Source organism: Jaculus jaculus, chromosome 1, assembly GCF_020740685.1.
Source record: "Jaculus jaculus isolate mJacJac1 chromosome 1, mJacJac1.mat.Y.cur, whole genome shotgun sequence".
Lineage (NCBI taxonomy): Eukaryota > Metazoa > Chordata > Mammalia > Rodentia > Dipodidae > Jaculus > Jaculus jaculus.
Genome location: NC_059102.1, coordinates 222,106,651 through 222,118,982, shown reverse-complemented (window position 1 = coordinate 222,118,982; position 12,332 = coordinate 222,106,651). Strand labels below are relative to the sequence as shown.

Here is a 12,332-nt window from a genome sequence, read left to right as displayed (position 1 = left end):
AGCTTTGCAGGATAAAGTAAACTTGGTTGACAGTTGTTATCTTTCACAACTTGGAATACATTATTTATTTATTTTTCCTATTTCCTTATGTGTGTGCTTTTCTTTCTTTTCCAGATGGAGTATCCTGTCAAGTATTTTCTATAGAGCTGGGTTAGTGTTCATATAATGTGTTAGCCTGTTTTTGTTATGGAATGTCCTTATTTCCCCATCTATTTGGATGGATAGCTTTGAAGAATAAAGTGATACTGACCCAATGTAAGTAGGCCCATTACCTTTTGGGAAGGCTTCAGTTTCACCTATGCTGCATGACAACTTAGGTCTCTCTGTGGGCTTGGCTACGCTGGTTGGTTGGTGGGTCTTCTGCTGTGATCGCCTACGCTGGATGCTGTGTAACTGAGTTCCCTTCCTCCGGTCTTTACTGGTTGCTGGCACTGGCAGTTTGGGGAGGAAAGGCTGTAGAGGGTATCGGAGCTACATAGCTGATCTCCTCTTCCTTGTGAGCCACTCAGCTAGTCCCTGCTGTCTTCTTCAGGTTTGTGACTTTGCAAGGAGGCTGGCATGAGTAGAGACCCCCACCCAGATTCTACTGTGGCTCGGGTGCATAGTTCTTCCCAGAGACTGGGATCAGCACTGCAGCGGGAGCTGTATCTGGTTGGTTGTCTGCTTGCTAGAAGCTATGGGTCTTTCCTGCTTCTCTGCTATGGTTGATAATTCCTTATACACCTTAACTTTTTGGTAGAAGAGTGATTGTTTTTTTTTTTTTTTTTTTAATTTCTCCCCCTAGGCTGCTTTTGTGTGGCTACTATGCTGCTCTCTTACCCAGAAGTCTGCCTTAGTCCAATTGCCAAGCTTGTTGGGGTTTGTGTACTCTTTGAACACATGCCACCTCACAATGACCCACCAGGCTCAGGAAGTCTTTTAAATCTCAAAATGCCTTTGTTCAAAAATTAAGTTATATATCAGTTTTTATAAAAATTTATTTGAGAGATAGAGAATGGCCAGGGCCTTCAGCCACTGCAAACGACCTTCAGACACATGTGCCACCTTGTCCATCTGAGTTACATGGGTCCTGAGGAATCAAACCTGGGTCCTTTGGCTTTGCAGGCAAGTGCCTTAACTGCTAAGCCATCTCTCCAGGCCCCCATTTTTTTTTCACTTATTTGCTGAGATATGGGGGAGGGGGAAGAGACAGAGAATGGACACACCACTGCAAATGAACTCCAGATGCATGCACCACTTTGCATCTGGCTTCACGTGGTGTCTCAGACAGCTTCACACTGCTGGGATGAACTTCCAAATCAGGTACAGTTTATAAGAGAAGCGGAATTTATTCGAAGGTTAGAGGTGCAGGGGAAGTTCTACAATGGCAGAAACTGGCCACCTTTTACAGGTCCACACACAAGAGAGAAAAGCAAGCACTACCAGCACAAGCAAGCACACTCTAGGAACCCCAGACTGCACTTTGCCTATCTTTGGTTGGAAATTCCAGATCTGCCCGCACACCTGAGAGCTGGACCCTAGGATCTGCACACAGTGACATCTCCTCCAGCCAGGCTACTGGAGATCTATATTACATGCTTTAATAAATTTCTGAATCAATTGAGGGACATCCACTCAAACTTTCACACATGGGGATTGGGGAACTGAACCTGGATTGTTATACATTGCAGGCAAGTGCCTGTTGAGCCATCTCTTCAATTCTCAAAATGTAAAAGGCATTTAGGCTAGAGAGATTGCTTAGCAGTTAGGGTGCTTACTTGGGAAGCCTAAGGACCCAGGTTTGATTCTCCAGGTCCCACATAAGCCATATGCACAAGGTGGTGCATGCATCTGGAATTCGTTTTCAGTGGCTAGAGGCCCTGGTGAACCCATTCTTTCCCCTCCCTCCCCCTCTCTGTCTCTAATAAATTTAAAAAAATTTAAATAAGCATAAATGGCATTTAAAGCACTTTTGTTTATGCCTATCAACCTCAGTCATAGAAATAATTTTTTTTTTTGTCATGTGAGGTGCACTGCCAAGATTCACAACTGGTCAAGTTCCTGCAACTAAGGAGCATAGTGATCTATCTCTCCCTCACTCCATCCAAGACTCAGAAAACATCCTGGAAAAGGGAGTAGAAAGAAGGTAGGAGCCAGAAGTGGGGTATTGTGTAGCAATTTCCTCTGAATTGAAACATTCTATCCTAGATGAAGGAGGAAAAAGTCCTATGAAGATGAAATTTGTAAGATTCATGAGGCCCCTATACTAAAGGTTAGAGTAACAGCAAACTTCTTGTAGTTCTGATTATTTGACCAGCCTAGCTGCCTACAAGTTGTTCAGTGAGTTCTGGAGATGTAGCTTTAGTGAGTTGATACCTATGCTTGGTTGGGCTTTCTGGTGATGCAACTGCCTTTGAGTCCTCCATGTTCCTGTTACTAACCCCAACAAATTCCTTGGTTCATCAAGTTGTATTTTGTTGTAAGCATTACTTTGATATGGTGGTGGTACCCTATCTGGGAGTCAACAGATTTTTATTCACATCTCACTAGGAAATATTTAGTAAAACATCAGGTATTAGAGGTATATGAAAATGGGCATACAAATCAAACATTTACCAATAATAAATCATAAATAAATTAATTTCAAAATAGTTCTTTGGTGTTTAAGATGAAAGGAAATTTGTACCCTAACATAAATGTGCTTTTTTATTTAAAGAATTAAATCTTAGCTAAATCTATTAAAGGATACAAAGAAGGTGTCTTCAAGGTTTTTCATTGGTATTTTGATTTTATAATTTTATAATTTTTTGTAATTCTCAATGCTAGGAATAGTGCTTCATACAAATGCATAAAATAACATTTTTAGAAGTATGTTTAGGACCATTTCAGAAATTGATGAGCATTCTGTCCTAATTCCACATCAAAATTCATTGAACAAGTGTTTTATGAAACTCATGTGAACACCTCATCTGATTTTTTAAAACAGTACCTTACTCTAGTTCAGACTACTGTGGAAGTCAGTATTTAACAGAAGCCTGGCTGCTGTTACTTGTAGCAATCCTCCTCCCTCACTCTCCTGAATGTTAGAATTACTGGTGTGACCCACCACATTCACGTAACAGCAATTTTTTTTTTTGGTTCATTTTATTTATTTATTTATTTATTTATTTGAGAGCGACAGACACAGAGAGAAAGACAGATAGAGGGAGAGAGAGAGAATGGGCGCGCCACGGCTTCCAGCCTCTGCAAACGAACTCCAGACGCGTGCGCCCCCTTGTGCATCTGGCTAACGTGGGACCTGGGGAACCGAGCCTTGAACCGGGGTCCTTAGGCTTCACAGGCAAGTGCTTAACCACTAAGCCATCTCTCCAGCCCATAACAGCAATTTTTAAAATCAACCATTTTGAAATAATATAATGCATAGATACACTAAGATGACAGGACTTAGACTCAACCTAGATAGCATCTTCCAATGGTCGGTATGAGGAAAAAGTGTTGCCCGCAAGTCAAACCAATTGCTATAAAAGCTGGGCTTAAAGACCAAAAAAAGGGGGGGGGGAGGGCTGGAAAGATGGCTTAGCAATTAAGGCATTTGCCTGCAAAGCCAAAGGATCCCAGTTCAATTATCCAGGACCCACATAAGCCAGATGCACAAGGTAGTGCATGCATCTGGAGTTTGTTTGCAGTGGCTGGAGGCCCTGGTGCACACATTCTCTCCCTCTCTCTCTGCCTCTTTCTCAAATAAATCTTTTTTTTTTTTAAGCCCCCCAACCTGCCCAGAAAAAAAGAGGCTGGAGAGACAGCCCTGGGAAATCGAAAGCAACCTAGGACATACATAATTTGGCAGAGTTTTAAAATTAATTTATTTAATATGTGTGTGTCCATGGAGCATGTGTGGAGTCAGAAGGCAACTTCAGGTCAATCCTTACCTTTCACTTCATTTTGAGGCAGGCAATCTCATTCACATTTGTACCTGAGCTTCCAGGAAATTCCTGTCTCCTCATTCCTTCTCTCTGTAGGTATTACAGAAGCCTGCCATAGTTTATGGCTTTAATGGTGGGGTGGGGGATCCAAATTCAGGTACTTATTTGTATGCGGCAAGTAGTTATCCACTGAGCCATCTCCCATAGCACACTGATAGCTTTTAAAAGATGTTTTTTAGAAATCGTGTGCCTTACTCAGTTACAAGACATTCCCACTCAGGTTAACAATGCCAGGAATTGACAGCAGGGGGGAAAAAAAGCATAAATTTGGGAGCTAATTATAAAGTCTTACCAATGTTTCTTGAAATCATACCATAAATGTAAATGAAATGAAGCACTTGGTTATTTGCACAAAACATCTCAGGAGACATACAGAATAAAAATATTTCACTTAAGGGGCTGGAGAGATGGCTTAGCAGTTAAGCGCTTGCCTGTGAAGCCTAAGGACCCCGGTTCGAGGCTCGATTCCCCAGGACCCACGTTAGCCAGATGCACAAGGGGGCGCATGCATCTGGAGTTCGTTTGTAGTGGCTGGAAGCCCTGGTGCACCCATTCTCTCTCTCTCTCTGTCACTCTCAAATAAATAAATAAAAATTAACAAAAAAATTAAAAGAAAATTTCACTTAAGGATAAAAATATAAAATGGGGCTGGAGAGATGACTTAGTGGTTAAGGTACTTGTCTTGTGAAGCCTAAGGACCCAGGTTCAATTCCTCAGTATCCCTGTAATCCAGAAGCACAAGGTGGCACATGTGTCTGGAGTTTGTTTGCAGTGGCTACAGGCCCTGACATGCCCATTCTCTATCTATCTCTTTCCCTATCTCAAATAAATAAATATTTAAAAAACAAATATAAAATGAATTTCATTTTGATTTGCTGAAAGTTCTACATGTTCTCTCCTAGGAGTCTTTGAGTTTGTTATGGAGTTTAGAGTTTAAGCATCTACTTTAACTGGGAATGATAGCTCAGGAGGCTGAAGGAGAATTACAGTGAATTCCAGGTCAGCCTGAGCTGCAGTGAGACCTTGTCACATTGCAAAAATCTTCAGTGATATTTTGCAGAAGTCTCTACACTTGACCTTAATTTAATTTTGTATTCTCTCACATAAAACATTGTACTGACAATAGGCAGAAATGGGACACATCCATAAAATAATTGTAGCAAAGGAGAGAAAAATCAACTACTCATACAAGCAAAGCATGACTCAAATCTTATTAAGACACAACTAAGAAAAACTGCCAAGAGTGGTGGCGCACGCCTTTAATCCCAGCAGGAGGCAGAGGTGGGAGGATTGCTGTGAGTTCAAGGCTACCCTGAGACTACATAGTGAATAATAAACCAAGAACTACAGTTTTGCAGTTTATATCCATTAAATCTAGGAAGGTAAAAACAAATTGTCTTGGTAAAAATTATATATTTACAACTGAAATGTTTTGAGCTATAATGTACTTAGTCTTCAAAACACTTACAGCAATTTCAATATTGCAGGGAAAATGAACATTAATAAGGTCAACTTACACAAAGAACAACATTTTCCTTTCTTTTTCAGTTTTGTAAGTAGGGTCTCAGCCTAGTCCAGGCTTACCTGGAATTCACTATAGTCTCAGGCTGGCCTCCAACTCACAGTGATCCTCCTACCTTGGCCCCCCAAGTGCTGGAATTAAAGATGTGCATTCCCTTGGTTGCCCACCAGGAATCGATGGTAAAACCCTATTGCTGAAGACTCCACATACTTGGGCAGCAAGCCCACTGAGAAATCCTGCTGGAACTGAGCTGATAACCTCCTCCATGGAGACCAGCTGACAGAAACCTGGAAGGAGCCATTCTACATGTAGTTCAATGGGAGAAAGAGATACCAGTGAAGATACTCAGCAGTGGACACTGCAAGCCTTATAATTGGCCAGCCAGGCCAAGTGAGCCAACAGGTGCAATAGTAGCATGTCTGTCATGGTGGGAAACAACTGCCCTCCAATTGGACTGGAGGCCCGCTCCATGGGGAGGAATACATCCCTGATACTGAAAACTTAAAATAGGGGTAGTCATGAGCCCTAGGGGTGTAACATCTGCTGATGTCTGGATAAGTGTATATACTATGCTTATCAAACTGCCCAGTAAGCACTTCTCTTAATATTTATACTTATATTAACTTAATATTTATACCCTTATATTAACACTACTCTCACTTAGGGTACAGAATCTCTGTTTTCAGATGGCAGTGACCTTGGGATGACTCAGAAGGTATCATAGTGCTGGAAAGAAGTGACTGGAGTACTGAATAACATCTCGATCACACCTTCCAAGGCTCAGGGTCTAATGAGGAAGAGGTGGCAGAAAGAATGTTAAGAGCCAAAGGAAAGGTAGGACTCCTTACAACATGCTCCTCCAGACACAAAATGGCCTGGATATCCATGACCTCACCGTACCTGACACTACCTACAGGAGACCATCAGAATAGGAGGAAAAGATCATGACATCAAAATAAAAGAGAGACTGATTGAGATGGGGAGGGGATATGATGGAGAATGGAATTTCAAAGGGGAAAGTGGGGGGGGGGGCAGGGAGGGTATTACCATGGGATATTTTTTATAATCATGGAAAATGTTAATAAAAATTGAGAAAAAAAAGATGTGCAGTAACATACCTAGACTTTCGTTTTTTTAAACAGGGACTGCTAATTGCCCAGAAGGGCAATGAACTTGTTGTCTTCCTGCCTCAGCATCTGGAGTGCTTGGATTACAGTGAATTTCCAGGTCCAATGCAGCATCCTTTTACTTCAGGCTGCAAGATGGCTGAGACTGCCCTGGCCTATTTACAACTTCCTGGCTACAAAGTCTGGACAGTGTATTTCTAACACTGTCCTTGAATTTGCCATTTACAGAACTGTTAGGCTCTCTCCTTGCAAGCAATGCTGAGACTGTACAAATACCACAGCAGTACATTACTTCTACCCATTGAAGCTCTCAATGGACATTTTAAAAATATTTTTTTATGACAGAAGGAGAGAGAATTGGTGTGCCAGAGCCTCCAGCCACTGCAATCAAACTCCAGATGTATGCACCATCTTGTGCACGTGTGTGACCTTGTGCATCTGGCTTACATGGCATCTGGAGACCTGAACATGAGTCCCTAGGCTTCACAGGCAAATGTCTTAACTGCCAAGCCTTCTATCCCTTTTAACTTTGTTTTTTAAGAGAGAGAAAAAGAGAGAGAGGGAGGGATGGAAAGGGAGAAAATGAGTACACCAGGGCCTCTAGCCACTGTACACAAACTCCAGACGTATGTGCCATCTTGTCCATGCAGGTACTGGGGAACCAAACCTGTGCCATTTGGCTTCTCAGGCAAGCACCTTAACTGCTAAGCCATCTCTTCAGCCCAAATTTTTTTTTTAACATAAAGTTTCCCTCAAATATTATGGGTAAAGGAACATTCCAAAAACTGACAGCTTCTCTGGTGGGTGCTTAAGAAAGAATTCTGGGGCTGGAAAGATGGCTCAATGGTTAAGGTGCTTGCCTGCAAAGCCTAACAATCTGGGTTCAACATCCCAGTACTCAGGTAAAGCCAAATGCACAAAGAGGCATATGTACATCATTTGTAGTGACTGGAGGCCCTGGTATGTCCATTCTGTCTGTCTGTCTTTCTTCTGTTTGCAAATAAATAAATAGAAATATATTCTTTTTTTTTCAGTATAGTATTTTTTTTTAATTTTTATTAACATTTTCCATGATTATAAAATATATCCCATGGTAATTCCCTCCCTCCCCACCCCCACACTTTCCCATTTGAAATTCCATTCTCCATCATATTACCTCCCCATTACAATCATTGTAATTACATATATACAATATCAACCTATTAAGTACCCTCCTCCCTTCCTTTCTCTACCCTTTATGTCTCCTTTTTACCTTACTGGCCTCTGCTACTAAGTATTTGCATTCTCACGCAGAAGCCCAATCATCTAGAAATATATTCTTAAAAAAAGAAATAATTCTGGCCTGGCATGTTGACACATGACTATATTTCTGGGCCTCCAAAAGCTGAGGCAAGAGGATCAGAAATGTATGGTTCATGTGAACTTCATAGCAAGAACCTGTCTCAAGCCAAACAAAAATATCGGAGAAGCCATGGCAAAGCTCCCTTCTCAGCCTTCAAGGACAGAACAACAGGGCACTAAACATGCTTCAAAGTTGCTACAGTGAATCCCATCTTTCCAATCATGGATGTCCAATGTAACTGCTGGGAATAAGTGTAGATTATTTTAAAAGCAACATCTTAGAAAATGGAGCACATTAACTATGCTTTTTCTTCAGCAATATAGTGTCAAAATACAGTATTCAATAAATGTCTTTATATTAGCAATGAATTAGAATATAAATTTTAAATACTGCCAGCTACCCAAGACACTGAAAATCAGTGTGGATGGGTTAAAGATACTGCTCAATCTGTGGAATGCTTTTCCAGTATGCATGGAAGAATGGATTTGATCCCCAGCATCAAATTAAACAGGCATAGTGGTACATACTAGTAATCACAGCACTCATGAGGTAGAAGCAGAAAAGATCAGAAATTCAAGGCTGTACTAAACTACATAGGCTGCTGCCAGCCTGGGCAACATGGGACCTGCTTCAAAAAAATAATTTCAAGGGCTGGAGAGATGGCTTAATGGTTAAGGTACTTGCTTGCAAAGCCTAAGGATCCAGGTTTGATTCCCTAGTACCCACGTAAATGCATCTGGGATTTGTCTGCAGTAGCAGGAGGCCCTGATGTGCCCATTCTCTCTCTCTCCCCCTCTCACATAAATAAAAGTAAACAAAACATATTTTTAAAAGTAGGGATGGAGAGATTGCTTAGTGGTTAAGGCGCTTGCCTGCAAAGCCCAAAGACCCATGTTCAACTCTCCAGATCCCACATAAGCCAGATGCACAAAGGAGAGCAAGTGCAAGGTTGCACATGCCTACTAGGTGGCAGAAGGATCTGGAGTTCAATTGCAGTGGCTGAGGCCTTGATGTGCCAATTCTCTCTCTCTTGCTCTAACCTAAATATATATTTGTCTTAAAAAATCATATAGATGACCCAGCTATAGCACTCCTAGGCATATATCCAAAGGACTCATCTCATTTCCTTAGAAGTACATGCTCAACCATGTTTATTGCTGCTCAATTTATAATAGCTGGGAAATGGAACCAGTCTAGATGTCCCTCAACTGATGAGTGGATAATGAAGATGTGGCACATTTATACAGTGGAGTTCTACTCAGTGGTAAAGAAAAATGAAGTTATGAAATTTGCAGAAAAATGGATGGACCTGGAAAGGATGATACTAAGTGAGGTAACCCAGACCCAGAAAGCCAAGTGCCACATGTTCTCTCTTATATGTGGATCCTAGCTACAGATGATTGGGCTTCTGTGTGAGAAGGAAAATACTTGGTAGCAGAGGCCAGTATGTTAAAAAGGAGACATAAAGGGAAGAGAAAGGAAGGGAGGAGGATACTTAATAGGTTCATATTGTATATATATAATTACAATGATTGTAATGGGGAGGTAATATGATGGAGAATGGAATTTCAAATGGGAAAGTGTGGGGGTGGGGAGGGAGGGACTTACCATGGGATATATTTTATAATCATGGAAAATGTTAATAAAAATTTAAAAAAATCATAGAAGTACTTCAAAACAGAATTTTATGTGATCTAGCTATACTAGCTTGTGATACACACCCAAAGAAATAAGTCAATTTACCATGGAGATACCTACATGATTTTTTTTTTTGAGCCATTCAAAATAAACATTTCACTTCTATACAGGTTTCTATTAATAGATAAATGGTAAATAAAATGTTACATATATACAGTTTTATTTAGACACAGGAAACAGTGAAATTATGTTGTCTGCAGAAAAATGGACAAACTAGAGATCATGTTAAATGGGGTATGCTCATCTTACAAGATATCACATATTCTTCTCTTATATATGGAATCTTATTTTATTTATTTATGAGAGATACAGAAAGAGGAAGATAAGAGATAGAATGAGTGTGTCAGAGATTCCAACAGCTGCAAAGGAACTCCAGGTGCATGCACCACCTTGTGCATCTGGCTTATGTGGGTTCTGGGGAATCAAACCTGAGTCCTTTGGCTTTGCAGGCAAGTGCCTTAACCGCTAAGCCACCTCTCCAGCCCTCATATGTGGAATCTAAGAAAACTGCAAATGTAAGTAAAAGGGACACTACTTCAATTTTAAAAAGGGAGGGGCTCGAAAGATTGCTTAGTGGTTAAGGCATTTGTCTACAAAGGCAAAAGACCTAGGTTCGATTCCTCAGGACCCACATAAGCCAGATGCACAAAGGAGCACATGTATCTGGAGTTCATTTGCAGCAGCTGTAGGCCCTGGTGTACCCATTCTCTCTCTCAAATAAATAAATAAAAATGAAGTTTAAAAAAATTTACAAAGGGAAAGAGGCATAGGGATGCAGAGATGGTTAATATTATACCACATGCATATAATAATGAAACTTCTTACTTTATAAAATACTAATAATTATTTTTAAATGCCTGTTACAATAACTCAAATGTGAAACAGTTACAAATGTAACAAAATAGGTAAAAAAAGAAAATCCTCAGAAAGCTATGAAACCCTGCAGAAAGAAATCAAAGAGGCTAGGATGATATCAACATAGATAGAGCACTTGTTCATCAAGCCTGAGTACCTGAGTTTGATCCCCAGACCCGATGTAAAAAACCAGAAACTATGGTGGGCTTCAGTAATCTCTGTATACTATTAGTGTGATGTGAGATGGACAGAAGAATTTCCAGAGAAGCTTGTGGTAAGCACAGCAGAGCAAATGACAGGAGAATAAAATACCCTGCCCAAAATATATGGAGATCTACCATCACTTACACAGTAGTTAAAACTTTTCTTTAAATTACTCCAAACTGCTAGAGTTTCAATGTAGTGTTTACTCCTGTAAAGCCTTCTACCTCTATTATTATGAAGTGTTTTTGAGTAAATGAGAGAAAAGAATATATTCCCACTTTCATCAAAATGGTTCTCCTCCAAAATGAGTCACTACATATTTTCCTTTTATTTTTTTGGTTTTTCAAGGTAGGGTCTCACTCTAGCACAGGCTCACCTGGAATTCACTATGTATTCTCAGGGTGGCCTTGAACTCACGGTGATCCTCCTACCTCTGCCTCCCAAGGGCTGGGATTAAAGATGTGTGCCACCACGCCCGGCTCTGCATATTTTCAAATGACACTGAATGTCTCACCATATTTCTGATACACATAGAATTTTCCTCCAGGGACTGATTCCATAATCTAAATATATAAATAAACACACAAATAATAAATGGAAAACAAATTTAAAAACCCAAATATCAAAGGTTACACCACTTTTTAATAAATTCATTAAATTTCTTGCCCATGACTTTCCCATTTAAGGGAACTGGAAAGTCTGAAAGTTTTCCCATACTATTCGCTTCCATGGTGTTTATCTTTCACTGTGATCTTTCACATGTCTCAGAAGGGAACTGTGATCCCTGAAGGCTTTACCACATTGTTTACAATCATAGGGTTTTTCACCAGTATGGGTTCTTTCATGTGCATGAAGGAAACAGGGGTAAATGAAGCATTTGCCACACTGTTTACACTCACAGGGCTTATGCAAAGCATGATCTCCTTCATGTCTCCGAAGGGCACTATAACCCCTGAAGGCTTCACCACATTGTTTACAATCATAGGGTTTTTCTCCAGTATGGATTCTTTCATGTTTTCGAAGGAAACAGGGATAAACAAAGGACTTCCCACACTGCTTACATTCATATGGCTTTTCTCCAGTATGACTTTTTTGATGTATTCGAAGATAACTTTTGCACCGAAAGGCTTTACCACACTGTTTACATTCATAAGGTTTTTCTCCAGTATGAATGTTTTCATGTAATCGAAGGGAATTGTGACGTCCAAAAGCCTTACCACATCTTTTACATTCATAGGGTTTTGCTCCAGCATGAATTTTTTCATGACTCCGAAGGGAACTGTCATGTCGATAGGCTTTACCACATTGTTTGCATTCATAGGGTTTTTCACCAGTGTGAGTCCTTTCATGTGTTTGAAGCAAACTGAGATACATGAAAGATTTACCACATTGTTTACATTTATAGGGTTTTTCCCCCACATGAATTAACTTATGCTTGTAAAAGGAATTGTGGTGGGTAAAGGACTTACCACACTGTTTACATTCATAGGGCTTTTCCCCAGCATGGATTCTGTTATGGCATTGAAAGGAACTGCGAAGTCTAAAGGATTTACCACATTGTTTACATTCATAGGGCTTTTCTCCAGTATGAATTCTCTCATGTCTTCGAAGGGAACTAGAAG

At 40.4% G+C, this 12,332-nt stretch overlaps 1 protein-coding gene across 1 annotated transcript in view; it reads right to left on the bottom strand.

The window, feature by feature from the left end:
• LOC105944606 (zinc finger protein 627-like) overlaps nucleotides 1-12,332 on the bottom strand; it is a 107,742-nt gene that overhangs the window by 40,650 nt on the left and 54,760 nt on the right. The gene's annotated exons all lie outside the window — the stretch shown is intronic.